The following is a 12,747-nucleotide window of genomic DNA, read 5'->3' as shown; positions in this document are numbered from 1 at the left end:
GTGAAAATGCCACCACAATGCTGTGACACAAGACACCACAGACTGAATGGTGCTCAGTCATATATATGCTTAGGGGTATGGGCATTTCTGGTCCCCATGACTTTGCAATAGCTTTTCAAACCACTGGTCCATTTCAACCCAATTTGACAGCACAGCAGGGTCCTCCAAGATGTAACATTTGCACAGTTTTCATGAAAGCTGGCAATCATATAAAGGAGAGAGCTGGAAATTCAGTACCCACTATAGGAAAAAGTGACTCAGCCACAGTATTAGCCACCACCAAATCCACCCAAGAAAGGGTGGGGTGGGGGGCACAAACCAGAGTCTGTGGTTGCATTAGCACAAGAAAGTTAAAGAGGACAGAAGCTCTGTGCTATTTAACGGCTAGCACACTCTTCATCACAGCTGTCATAGCATCTTCTAAGGCTTGGGAGGGGTATCACACCCGCAAGAGACATGCCCAGGCGTAAGATGGGTGGCATCCTCCTCTTGCAGGAGTGGGGGGACACATACACTGGATGAAGTCCCTTAGATGTGAACTGTGCCATGCCACAGGACTTGGATTCTCCAGACTGACATTGAGTGTTTCTCCTTTTTCCTGATTGGACAATTAACATATTAAAAGTGATGTCTGCTTTTTCCCCAAAATTAATATTTCTTTGTGCTCATGTTAATCAAAGTTCTGGCCATAAGTTTTATTTTCTGAAATGGCTAAAAGAAAATATCATTTAGAGAGCTATTTTGAAGTATTTGCAAAATAATAAAAATATCTGGTTGTTTTGCCAGCAGTGGATCTCAATTTGTTATTGTAGGGTCACTTGAAAGTAATAGCTGGCAAGGGTGAAAGTAATCTGCAGGCCCTGAGCTACATTGATTAATTGTGGCCAAGTTGTGCAGCGATAGTGAGGTCTTTTATTGCGAGGTCACCAAAGGGTACAGGGCTGAACAGAATGGATCATTACTGGAGGGCTGCTGGTTAACAGAAACTATAGAGCTGTTTATGAACAAGGAGCTCGGCTGGTCTGAACAGGATATTCATGAAGACTGAGCTACAAAATGGTTCGTTGTTGTGGTCATGCGCTCTGGGCTGCTAACATTCGTGGGTGCACTTGTGTGGGCATGTTCAGTTTATTTAGAAAATAAGGGCATTGAAGCACTTGTTTTCTGAGGGAGAAAAAAAAAAAACAAGAGTAAGAATTACTCCAACTGTGCAAATATTGAAGAGAAAGAAAGAAGAATGTCTCATTCTCCTTTTTACAAGTTTTTAAATGACAAAGCAAAAGATGTGAAATGCTGGGCAGAGCTGTGCTTGCCATTGCCTGGGGTCCCCAGCACAGCAGAAGGCTGCTAAACCAATAATCTTGCTTTCCTGACCTTGCAGCCTCCTAACAAATCCTTTCTACTTTAGCAGGATTTGTTTCAGAGACCTAGACTGTGTAATCTGGTACTCTGGTAATGTCCTCATTTAACAGATTCAAGGCCAAATCCTGCTCATACCTCCACTGGCGCTGTCCCACCACTTTTGGTGCAACTTCTCTGGCTGAGAGCAGACTGTGACGTTTTTCCCATTAATCTCATTCCCCCTTCCTATTGTGTTACATTTTACGGTGCCCTGGAAACTGGGAAACCTGTATGTCTTCAGCCATTTGATGTACAGGAAATGTAGTCGCTTAACTAATCTTTTCCCTCAACAGAGGCTTTTTTTTTTTTGTTTGAGTTCTTTTGGGTTTTTTTCAGAGCTGGCCTCACGATGCTTATGGAAACTGGTTATGGTAGGGGGGGAAAAGATTAGGGATGGCAATTCAGCAGCCACATACATCATGCTCAGTTAAAACTGTATCCAGGCAGCTCCAGGAACAGAAGTCCTGAGTCCAAGTGTCTAAGGCCACTCTCCAGCTACCCTTTCGACTAAAAGAGCAGCTTTTCTGGCTCATCCACCAGCTGGAACGGATGCAGGCATGACAGCCTAAGACATCCCGTGCAGGCTGCAGCTGTACCAGGGTGACTGCAGCCATCCGCCCCTGCCTGGTCCTGGAAGCTGAGCAGTTGTCAGCTCCCAAGCCTGCTGGAAAAGCAGAGGAGTCCAAGGCATGAAAGCCAGCCTGTTTTGTAAAAAGGACTGAAGGCATTAGCTCTGAAAGCACTGGAGAAGTCTCAACACTCAGTCAAGTAACGCTGGAAAGGACAGGATTTCTCAACATCCACCAAAATTCTTAGGTCTTGGAACATCTCAGATCCCCCATACCTTTCTTTAACCATGAAAGAGCTCAACAATTACCTTCAACCAGAAAACCAAATTTTGTATGTGTAAAGAGAGGTGGGATGGAGTCTGCAAGCACAGCTAGTCAGGGTTACAGGCTACTACAGTGATTTGGAAGAGTGTGAGTAAAGTTGAGGATGAGATGGTGGAAGGATAGAGATGAAGGTCCTACAGGACTCTCACTGTGACCCCTTCAACATCTTACACCACTGCACTTGAAATATGTTCAGATTTAGTAAGATTTCAGTGGACAGTGAGATGTATAGTACAAGGTCTGAAAACTTTGCCAGCTCTTTGGAAAGATGAGACTTTAAGAAACAAACAAGAAGGTCTTCAAGGAAGATATGGGAAATCAAAAAACATGCTACTCACAGACTCAGAGACCTCAGAAAAGCATCAAAGATCTGGCAACAAGTGGTGGCTTCAGGCAGAGCTAGAGCAGAGAGAATAGCTAGAAGGGCCAGTCACCTGGGAAAGCTGCTACAGTAAAGTTTTTGTTGGATCGGGCTGTCCTGAGGGATTTCTGCAGGAAGATTGAAGAGGCTGCTGAAAACTCCGGAAAAGGAGTGCAAATGGGCCATAAAAATAAAGGCAAGTGGGAAGCATGATTTTTTTCCTTTGGCCTAAATTTGTGCACAGGCTTTTGTTCACAGACGAAGTTCTTGTCCTGAGGAAGAATCCATCACTTTGGTATATGAATGTTGGCAGCATTGGCGTCATTGCCAGGATGCCTGTTTACTGTGCTGCTTCCTAATGTGACATTTCAACACCAAGAAAGGGCTCATCAGCTTTCTGATGCTGCAGGAGAGGGAGATCCCTGCTCCTCTTCCTAACCCCACTGTAAATGGCCTGCTCTTCAGGGCACTATGTCGTCTAAGTTTACCCTGTCAAGTTGGTCCACATTTCTCTTGAGCCCTTAACCCTCTGTTGCACATTCTGCGCACACTGGTTCAATCCCAGGCTCCCATCTAAAATGTAAAAGTTAACTGCCCTAGAGGAAGCCAAATGTCTTAAACCATCATTTATACCAAACTTGCTCCAGACAGAAGAATGGCGACCAAAGGTCCATGGATCCCAGTGGAACACAAGACCCACAGCTACGGAGAAGCCCTCCTGAAATTTCCTCTTATAGGACGGCTCAGCTTCCTTGCCCTGTTCCCATTAAGCCTTCTTTTGCCAAGGAGCACACAGTTGGTTGGCGTTTTCCCGAGACCATTGCAAGTGCCTTCAAAGACACGACGTCACGTGTGCCAGAGCATGCCTCCGGTCTGAGTGAGTTCCTGTCAGCCTGACGTGCGGGGGGAATACTGAATTAATTCCTGATGCCATTGCATGCATCACAACATGAAGATGTCACCCACTGGCATAAGTGTGTTGAGTCACTACATTTCCCCAGGCTGCAAAAGAACAAGAATCATAACCATTTCCTGGCACAGACCCATGAGGGTGCTGGCTGCGGCCAAGAGACCCATGTGCTCTGCTCAACCTCCCAATGACTTTTCCAAGGAGTCAGCACCAATGCAAGGCACAAGTGGGTCTGCCTTTCCCTCTCCCTCTCTCTCAGCCTACCATGGCATGGTTGTGAAAGGTAAATAGGAATTGTCCAGAGAAAGCTATGTGCCTGCCCCAGGTTGTGAAACTTGGTTCATATGAGGCTGCGAAGATTTCCCCCTCAAAAAAAAATAAAACAAAAAAAAAAAAAAAAAAAAAGGGGGGGGGAGGAAGGAAATTAAAAAAAAAGAGATGATGATTTGGGCCAAGTTCAGGCCATTGATTTGAGCTCTGAGTCTGGGAGCCCAAGAAACAGTTGTGCATTTAATGGCCTACTATTTTGTACCCAGCACAGACTCCATTTTCACTCGCAGCCTCCTGGATTGCATCTGATCTTATTTCAACAACCTTTTAATGCATATGCTTTAATATCACCTTTTTATTATTTCTTTTATATGGAGTGAAACAATTATATGGGCCACTCTCAACCCTATGGACCAGTGTGTCCCAGGGCTGTCATCAGAGGGTGACAAGGACTCTTGCTGGGTCATCAGTGAGTGACACTATGCTCCTCAAGGAGAGTCATCAGGGCAGAAATAGGAGTCAGGATGTTTCCTAGGGAAAATGAACTGCAAGGGAAAGGATGTCTTGGCACAGGGTGAAAATGCCTTCCCTCACCAACAAGGTGAGGGAGTTCGGGTAGCAGACTGGTTGTGGGGCCCTACAGTTCTTGCTCAATGTACTTTTGCTACTACCGCACAAGCTGAGCAAGAGGAGGGACCACCACTGCAAGCCTTTTGTTAGGAGTGTCAGTGAGATCTGTCCCTGGCTTACAAACACCACCCGTGGCTCTCTGCTGTGATGACTATGCCTGTCTATGTTAAGGGAGCCAGCAACCAGAGAGCAGAGGAGGATGATGGAAAAGGGGAGGCGGGAAGGCTGTTGGTCCTGGATGGACAGACAGACAGATAATTATTGCCTTTAGGATCCTGAGGGACAAGTAAATTGTAAGGGAAGCTGTAATATGCCATAGAACGAATATCTCTTGTTGAGGCTGTGATTTGTCACAGCCAGGAGAGTTATGAATTTTAGTTCAAGAGTCAGTATTATTTTAGCTTACCCTTGAGGATCAGGATTCACAGGCTGGAGATGAAGTGGATGTTGTATAAAAATGTTTCCCCACTGGTAAGTGGGTGTTTCTGCTCTTCACTGAGTGGTCTGCGTGATATGCAGTTTTAGAGAGGGCATTTGGCATACGGCATAAAATATATCACATTACAGGTGAGAATATGTGGGATCCAAAGCTTTTGATGGGTCTGAAGTGAGACAGCTCTGAAAATGCAGATAACTGGGTCAATGACAAAATGTGCTATTTTAATGCCTTTGAGGTTTTGCTTCTGATGAGTATTTGGGTCCCCACACCTCTGGCTTAGGATAGGAGGGGATTTCAAGCAGGAAATGTCAAGCACAGGCAATGAGAAGAGATAATAACTTGAGCTGTGGCATAAGGGAGAGACTTGTCAGGGATCTCAGCACTGCAGGAGAGGGGAGGATGGTGGCCTCAGAAAGAGACAACAGAAGAAGAGGCTGGTTGGAGCAGTGCCAGTGCCTTTTGACATCTCTGCTTTCTTCCCTAATTGCTACACCCCTCTGGATAAATCATGAATGATCTGACTCGCAGGGGCTGCTCTGAATCACTGCTTATCCATTAGATCCATCCATACAAGAGCATGTTCCTGGGAGATCTGAATGAGGCACAGCTCAGCCCATAGCAAGGAGATGGCATCCCTTAACTCTTCTTTGCCTTGAGTAACAGCTTTAGACAGTCACCTCCAGTCCTGCTTCTTGCACCCCACCTCTGTTGTGCTCCAGATCAGTCAGGGAATTGAGTTAATGAAACTTGGCACTGAAATTCAGCCTCTGAGGCAGCAGCAAATTGGCAAGCCAAGCTAGGACCCATTCACAAGGGCAAGCTCTGCCATCGAGGAAGTGAAGCCATCCGCCCTCCCTGCACATGCACACTGTCCTCTCCATCCCACTGGGGATGACGGTGTCCCAGCAGCAGCTGCGAGTCACAAAGGACTTCTTCTAGAGCAAAAGCAAAGACCAAAATGCGCACACAGGTTCCCCTACAAGAGCTGATCCTCCTGCTTGTCAGCAGTGTAACCGTCTAGAAAAGTGTAATTATTGTAAATGTATTAATAGTGATCTGGGAAAATTATAACTTTCTCTCTCTCTTCTTCTTTCCCCCTCCCCTCCAAACTTTCTGGTTGTGCTTTTTTTGGCAACCCCAAAATAGTAATTTGATGCAAACTCTGGCCACAAATCCAATGGAGCTTGATAGGCTTTAAACGAGGGGAGGGGGGATAGGCAGGGGTGATTGCCTTTAATAACTGTTCTTGGAGAAAGGCCACTGATGTGTTTTCATTACTCAGAAGAAGAAGAAAGCCAGAAAGAAAACAAGTGGCAGGACAGCCATTAGAAAATAACTATGAATAATTATAGAGTTGGGGCAAGGGGAAGTCCACGAAATTACTTCAGGGATATAATCACGAGCCCACATCCAGGCTAGTTACTGGCAGCTAAGAAGAAGATGTATCCAAGCAGTGTTTGAGGGCCCCTCTGGTTTGGGTCGATCTCCATCCAGTCTTGCATGAGCCTGCATCCCCATCACAGAACCTGTTGTCCCTGGTGTCTCAGCAGGACTCGGCAACACTGCACACATTCCTGACCTTACAGCACTCTGCAGACCTTCAGGGATGAGGCTCCATGCACATGTCTGGGATGGGATGGAGATAGGATGTTTTCCTTTCACAACAGGGAAGCTGATGGTCTAAGCTGCAGCCTGGATTAGATTGGTAACTTAATTGTCCTTTGAATGATATGACTGGTCTACTCACTGTGGGTATTTAATGAAGGAGGCTGTATACAGGCATCCCACCAGCAGAAACCTTTGCAAGAAATCGAGGTGTGATAGTCAAAGGGAGGAGAAAGGAAAGTTTTCCTTAGTCAAAAGGGCTATAAATGGGAACAGCCAATTCTTCCCATCCCCAAATCCCAGAGTAGTCTGGATATCCCTGGGACCTTCTGAGGCAGCTCAAGAGAAGAGAAAGCCTGGTTTCTGAGTGCTCTTTAGTGCCAGGCTGTAGAGGTCATGTCTCTTCATCTCTAGAAAACCTCCAAAACATCCACACCCACTCCTGTCAATGGTACAGCCAGACACCCACCCATGGGGCTCTCCATGAAAACTACACCTCCCTGCCCTTTGGAGAAGGGCTTTGGTGTGTTCCTAGTGGTGTTATCAATTCAGACAAGAACATTTCCACACACGTGGCAATGTAAAAGGAGATGAAAAGCCCAAATCCATCTTGGCTCATGCACGGAGCAGGAAGGAATCCAGAGTGGTTGAAAGATGAAAAGAGGAAAAATAAAATCAGCAGGGCTCAAGAGGTTATTTTCATGCCAACTCCTCAGGCGCTATGCAAAGGTTCAGGAATGAACGTGCACAGCAGGCTTGGAGGGAGGTGATGGTCACAGTCAGGAGTCATGTCCTCTAGGGAAAGCACTGTTTACTGCCAGTTCACAGGGCCAGGCAGCAGGTATGTGATCACAGAGGCAAAGGACATCCCACATCACACCCAGCACACACTGTAAGGGACCTCTGGATTCTCAGCCAACTCCAAGCATGTACTTCTATCCTAAATCACTATCCTAATGCTCACAGCAGAACCTGCAAAACCTTGCAGAGAGGACTGTCCTTCTGAGAACAACTGCTTCTTCCAGAAGATACCACTCTCCTTGTCACAGAAATAATCTACTGTATTTCTGGGTCACCCATCACCATGGCATCTATCTGCACAGCAAGGTTTCTAAAGCTTCTTAGTCTATGCCAGAGAGACACAGCAACCCCATGTATTTTATTGCACTACAAGGTAAATAATTAGACAATACCTCCAGAAGACAGCAGGCTGGGGCATCTGTTCAAGTTTCCCAGAGACAGTCTGAATTTATACTCTTCCTTTTATTTACACCATTTTTTCTTCTGGTTATTGATGATGTTTCTCATTTGTTTTTATTAGATGCAGGTGTTTTCTGCACTTCAGCTGGGAGCACTTTCCCTTTTCAGCCAAATCCAGATCCACTTTGTGTCTCGGTCACCTTTTGACTGTGATACTGGAGAGGCAGAGAAAGAGAGAGAAAAAAAGAGAGAGATACTGTTTTTTGCTGTCTCAGCAGATGTGTGTTAAAGTGTTTTAGTGATTCAGCCAGTGCGTCTGCCTGAGGCCAAAGGAGAGGCATTGTCTGAATCTAAAACAATTAATAACAAAAAAAGAATGTGGGCAGCATGGAGTGGGGGAAGGTGGAGGTGGAAAGCGAGCGAATCACAGGGATATTTCCAGCTTGCAGAGCACCTTGACAAGATCTCCAACCGCTTTCAAAGACAGCCCTTTAAACCCAGCCAGTCCCCTCCAAGATACAGAAGCCTCATCAGTCCTGTTGTGCAGACAGGGGAAACTGAAGCTGCTTTTGCAACTCACCCCCGGTCATCCAGCCTCTCTGGAAGGGGGCCAGCCTCCTCCCCAGAGCCAGTCTCTACTTTCCCAATGCCCCAGGGAAGCACAACCCCCGGCATGCACGGCCCAGGGCGGGTGGGAGAGTTGCAACACCCACTCGTTGCTGGGCCATGCACATGTGCCGGGAGGGACACTGAGCCGCTCGCCCCACATTCAGGGACCCCTCTCAGGTCCTTCGAGAGCCACCAGCAATGCAATGACCTCTGTTCTCTGCTCCAGGCGGGAAGGTGCAGGGGGAACCTCTGTTGACTGCTCATGATGAAACATCTGTCTTTTCCCCGTTAGCAGAAGAAACTAATTTTGTCTGTGCTCAGGCAAGAGGAATTTGTCCCCTGAGCCATTTCTGCCTCTATCATTTAAACATCCAGTACAGCCTTTATGCTTCAGTCCTTGTGAAACTTGGAGGACCTCCTGATGCTCAGAATCTGATGTCCCTCACTTACCGAATCCCCCCACCTTACAAGCTGACTCTGGTGAGCCACGGAGAGATGGAGGCACCCCAGTCAACAGTCACCGCTGGAAATCTTGGCAGCTAAGCCTTGGTAATGTGAAACAGAGCCAACACAGCCCCGCAGAACACCCAGGCACTGATCTGGTGAGGGGAGACTCCATTTCTACATGCGGTTTAAAATTGATACCCCCATGAGGCATGTCAGAAAGCAAAACATTGATGCTGTCTTCACTGGAAGCATCGGTTGCTTTGTTTTTTTAATGACACAGAAATCTGCTTGCAAAGAGATAATTTCATTCAGCCTAGCCCTTGCTGGATGTGGAAGGAAGTCCTTGGAGGTGACTCTCCAACGTATCCAGTATGCCACCTAGCCCTCGCTAGCTCTACTACACCCACCACTGCAGGACAGGCTGCTCACTCCTGCTGGAAAGGGGCTCCCAACATGAAGCTGTGAACGCTTGTTGGGGTTATCATCGCAAGTAAGAAGGGACTGTCCAAGGGAAGGACTAGTATCTTGGGAAGAAACCACATTTTACTTCTGACACTCAATCCGGTCTCCATGCAACGTGAAATATTGTGTTGATAACTGCACTGCCTACTGCTACTCATCTTTCCTTTCTGCACTTCTGTCTCAGATTTGCCTCATCAGTTCTACTTTTGTCACTTGCCATTTTTCCTTCCAAGGATGAAATACCAGCTTTTTTTCATAACGATGCTTCAGGCACCTGATTTCACAACTTGTTGGTGGTTTTTAATAGTTGCACATGACAAAAAAACACCATTCTCCTGTATAAGCATTATTTTGCTAATGAGTTTCAGATCTACACAAACTGGACAGTGGTTTTGGATGGAGAAGAAAAAAAAAATCTCACTCTTGCATCTGTGATTCAGCTCTCAATCTTTCTAGATTGTCTGAACTTGTTTGATCTTCTAAGTGCCTCCAAAACACACAGGTTAGCCCAAACTGATTAAAACATATGTTCCATCCGCTTTATCATACTCAGGAAAGTCAATGCTTTTGCACATTACAGAAAGTATCCTAATGAAGTGTGATGTATTTGAGATGTAAAGAATGGTAACTGATTTCCAAATAATTATTTCTCTTTTTGCCACAGAGCCATATGCAACAATGCATGGAGCCTACAGCAATAAAGTATATTAGAATCACTAATAGAAACTTTGGTTTCCACGGAACACTCTCTGTTCACTCCTCAAGAATAAGAAAGCATGTCTTATAAACATAAAACATGATTGTGATCTCCCTTGGAAGAGCACAAGCCAGGAGAAATGTGATCTTTGTTAGCTGCAGGCTCTCCTACAGTTCACAACCAGCCGTACACTGCACACTGCCCCGTTGCTGTCTTACATTCCCAGGCTAGTGGGATCTTTTTGGTGTCAGCAAAAGATGCCAAAAAGACAGCCCTTGTGAGGAGCATGGACAGCACACACCAGGTGATCACCTGCAACTCCATCTCAGCTGCTGGCCTCAGTGGTTCAATACAGGTGGTAGCTCCATGATCCACATGGCTGAGACTACTTTCGTAATGTGGGAGGAAACCTGCCATCGGGGCACATCTCATGGCTAAAATCTTGTCATCTTCTGGCTGAGGATGAGTCAGTTTTGAGGTATGCTTTCATAGATGAATGTCCTCATGGCGCAGCACAGAAGTGAAATGAAGGTGGCCGCAAGACAGATTCACATCACCTGGATTTTGGCCTGCTCTGAAAGCCCGGGAGAATGTTCCCGGACAGCCATAAATTAAAGCAGCTTCCTCAGGGATCCCTCACAGGATCTCTGCCCCATGGCAATCCAGCCGTGCCCAAGCCTCCTATGCCAGGGCTTGCAGCTGGGCTTAATGGAGGCAGTTCTCTACATGCCTCACCATTTTGTGTCTTGCAGGTTGGAGTGGGAGTGAAACTTCTCCTCCACCCCTCTACATACTCTCACTGTCTCTGTACCCGGTATTAATATACAGGGCACACAGTTTCTTAAGGGGTGACAGAGAGAATGAGGAAAGCAAATTCTCTTATGTCCTAAGCCCTCTCACAAAGTGTTTCTACATCTTCAGGTGAACAGTGCTTGCTCTCTGCCCAGTGCTATTTTCTGCAAAACACCCATTCGGACCAGCAGCAGATCTTCATAAATATCAGCAGCAGGATGCAATTAATATACTGTAAAAGTTGTGTCAGCTGGAGAAACCATTTTCAAACACTTCTAGATAAAATCCTAGGGGGTTGCTTTTCTTACCTTAAAAGTGCCTATTTATTTGCAGTTAACTGTGATTTAAGCAGAGATTCAGGTAGCATTAAATAAAACTTCTGGAAAACTTGTTAGTAGAAAGACACCCCCACGCACGCACACCCACACACACCCACCCCACCCCCCCAAAAAAAAAAGCTTAGAAATGTGGCTTTCTTTCTCGATGAGCGGGGGGGGGGGGGGGGGGGGGGGGGGGGGGCTGGGGGTGTGAAGAACAGGAGGTAGCAGGAGGTAGTTGATCTTTACTAGAGTCCACATGGGGTAGGAAGGCAGTAAAACAATGAACACCTGAGAGGTGCAAAAAAAGCCTTAAGCATGGAAATTTTGGAGAAGAAAGAGTTAATGCTTTTAAGCAACCATCCGTCCTCTTACCATAGATAAGGGTGCATTCTAGTGGCAAAATCCATGCAATGCAGCTGCACAGATGACCTATCTGAAAAGAAACCTGGGGAATATGAGGCTTTGGAGGAGCGTGTGCATGTCTGAAAGGGGGTTTGACTTGAATCGCCCGTAAACCTCACCCAGAATTGGCTGATCCCTTTTCATTTCCCACTCCCCTGGTAGATAACCCTGTGCTTGTGCTGCGGAGCGAGCTCCCACCCCTGGCTCAGCCATCCCTGCCGGCCGGGTTCAGCTCACCCTTCTGCTCCAGGTGTAGCAGCCCGGTGCACAGCTGCCTGGGCGGGCCACGGGGCTGCACACCGCAATTTTGGAGATTCCCTTCCCCACGCTTCCAGCTTCCCCGCTGCTAGCAATGAATGAGCACTAAGGGAGGCAAGTGCGAAGGACCACGGCCCGGAGAGCTGTAACCCTTAGGAATGCAGCGGTGGAACAAAAGACAACAAACTCTAAGCTGTCCAGGACAGAGGATGAGCATTGCAAAGAAAGCGCTTTTTGGTTTGGTTTTATTTTTTTTTCCTTCTCCCTCCCCACTTCGTGCAGGGCAAGAGGCAGAAGAAGAATGAGCTAAAACGTGCAAATTGGACTTCACATGGCAAAATTCCCCGTGTTTTCTGGCATGCCCTAAGCAACAGAGAACTTTTCCAAAGAGGAATCTAACACAGTTCTTACAAGCAGCCCAGCCCTCCCCTCCCGCTCACTGTCCGGCTGCGTTAACCCTTGCTGTTTGGGGGTGTCGGGGGCGCACCCTAGCACCAGGCAAAGCCTCACTGCGGTTTTAGACCTCGCCCAGGGGCAGAGGGGCAGGAGAGGAGAGCTGGGCACCCTGCACGCACAAAGGGCGGGCGAGAGCGGCTCCGTGGCGCGCAGCCATCCATCTATCTCCCTCCTGCGCTCACCTTCGGAGCTGAGGGGTAGGTGTGTGCACCGCCGCCCCCCCCCGAGGGTCCCCAGCCCGCCAGCTACCCAGGCAGCGGATGGCGGTCCCTGCCCCACCAGCACAGGGTACAGCGTGCAGGATCAGACCCTGCTAACTCACCGCCCCCCCTTCCTCCCCAAACTCAGAGCCCTGACCTCTCCCTCCCAGACTCCCTGCAGCCCAGGCTGCCGTGCAATCCAATGGCAATCACTCTTCTTTTTTTTTTTCCTTAAACCGTGAAGATCTGAACTTCCCCCCTCCCCTCCCCATCCTCGGCTTCCCCTTCCCCCTCCTCCTCCCCTTGTCTCTCCTCATAATATTATCCTTGATCACTGCCCGGGGTTTGAAGCCCAGAAGTCAGAAGCTGTGCACCCCACCCCCACCAGCTCGAGT

The sequence above is a fragment of the Athene noctua genome, chromosome 7 (assembly GCF_965140245.1).
Source record: "Athene noctua chromosome 7, bAthNoc1.hap1.1, whole genome shotgun sequence".
NCBI classification, from domain to species: Eukaryota; Metazoa; Chordata; class Aves; order Strigiformes; family Strigidae; genus Athene; species Athene noctua.
The sequence above is the reverse complement of the archived record's forward strand: the minus strand, read 5'-3'. Positions refer to the sequence as shown.